Below are 2,001 nucleotides of genomic sequence, written 5' to 3' on the forward strand. Positions count from 1 at the left end.
GCACAAAACCAAACCAAACAAAAATACCCAGGCCCCTGAGCCCGAGAGAAGTGGAGAAAATAGTGGGGTGGAGGGTCTGCGATGCAGGCTATGCAGCGTGAGGAAGCCCACAGTGCTTCTGAGACAGGTACTGGGATCCACCAGGCAAGGAGAAAGGAGAGGCATGTTTTGATTTTATATTAGTTCAGTCTTTTTGAGGGAAACTGACTAGAGCAGATGAACTCTTTATCAGGTAACCATTCAAAGGAAAAAAAATGAATTTTAATGGGCATCAAAGAAACAGGGATGGGAATATTGTCACATATTTGGCCCAATTCCAGAGCGTCCACAACCTTCTTCCAAATATGCATTGCATACTGTCATATGTAAAGCTAGCTCACATATCCACAGACAGAAACATTTACATTCTCAGAGAACACTGAGAAAGAGAGAGAGAGAGAGAGAGAGAGAGAGAGAGAGAGAGAGAGAGAGAAAGAGAGAGAGAGAGAGAGAGGTGCATTCTGCTAATAGTCGCTATCCCGGGGGAGAGGAGCCACATAGTGTACAGGCAAGAATAGAAGCCTTTTGAATTCTGACTAGAAACATATTATTAGAAATTATTTACATTTTAAAATGCTTTAACTATTAGGGAAAGAAAAGTGCATTGAAATTGGAAATTAAAGCGGAAAGTAAGCTGGACCTAGGCACGTCAGGCTTGTGTGCAAAATACAGCCTTACAAAATCACTGTGGAATAAAAGTCAAAATTGGCTCTAATTTTCGGGTTAGCAGCAGAGAGAAAGGAGCAACTTCCTTTCCCATGTGTATCTGTTGGAAATAAACCATTTATTTGCCCAGGAAAAGCAAAGTGCCTAACACTACAATCAGGATCACATTTCTCTGTAGGCTCTCCTTTCAATTCTAAAGGGTGAAGAATGTCTTTACTAACATCCTTGGTATTGAAAGCACAGGAGTGAAATAAAGTTGTCAGGCCTCCGATTCACGCTGTCCCCAGTACCAGTGTCAGCCTGGAGGGTGAAGGAATGAAGTAAGGGCAGATGGCTCGGCTTTAGAGTTGGGAAGACAGCTGAGGAGTCTAGAGTCCCGGATCACTGGGCCCTCTGCTGCTGCTTCAGATTCACTTGATCTTCTCAATCAAATGTAGACAGCCGTGCATCATGTATATAATTTCCTGTTTTTCTTTAGCTACTAGTTGGGCTTCCAGGCCTGTGCAGATCTTGGTTAGGCAACCATGGCTGTAGCTCCCCTGTCAGGTCTAGAGGATACTATCTAGCAGCAGAGAACCTGCCTTCTGCCTCTCACAATTGCTCCTTCTCCTCTTTCACGATGTTCCCTGAGCCTTAGGTATAGCACTTGCATTGTAAATGTACCCACTAGAGCTGGATAGCCCAGAGAAACTTAGCCTCTGAATTTTGAGCAGTTGTAGCTCTCTCTGACAATTTCCATCTCTTATAAAGAGAAGTTTCTCTGATGAGGCCTGGGAACTACGCTTACCTGTGGCTCTTAGCAGAAGTATTTGGTAAAAGGCGAAAGATTTATACGATCTGAAGAGAAACCAGAGTAAAATTGTATTGATTATCAAAAATGGCAATAGTAGGTTCTGTCTGGCATCAGTGACCTCTCCAGCCCTGGGTGTTTGGCTAGGTTTGCAGCACCAGGCACGAATTCCATCCTTCTGAGCAGGCCTTAAGTCCAATTAGACAGCTATTGGTTACTCGGGAAAAAAGTGCCACTATTATTACATTTTGGGGGGTTCTTGCTGGGCTGGCCAGTGATGTGGTTTGTAGGCCTTAAAGCTGGGCAGGCCCATTTATCACCTTTCTCCTTTGGTAGCTTACACAGCATCTTTGGATGTTATATGGAAGCTAGTGTTCATGGAGGAGGCTCCCAGGTGAGTTCCTGATTGACCCCTTCAAGTCCTGTTTTTAAAATGTCAGGCTGGAGAGATGGCTCAGTTGTTAAAGGTTAGGCTCACAACCAAAAATATAAAATGTAGAAAGTCT

At 43.8% G+C, this 2,001-nt stretch overlaps 1 pseudogene; it reads right to left on the reverse strand.

The window, feature by feature from the left end:
• Positions 1-1,440: 1,440 nt before the first annotated feature.
• On the reverse strand, positions 1,441-1,562 carry LOC142853175 (U5 spliceosomal RNA; annotated as a pseudogene).
• Between the last annotated feature and the right edge of the window lie 439 nt (positions 1,563-2,001).

Source organism: Microtus pennsylvanicus, chromosome 6 (genome assembly GCF_037038515.1).
Source record: "Microtus pennsylvanicus isolate mMicPen1 chromosome 6, mMicPen1.hap1, whole genome shotgun sequence".
Classification (NCBI taxonomy): domain Eukaryota; kingdom Metazoa; phylum Chordata; class Mammalia; order Rodentia; family Cricetidae; genus Microtus; species Microtus pennsylvanicus.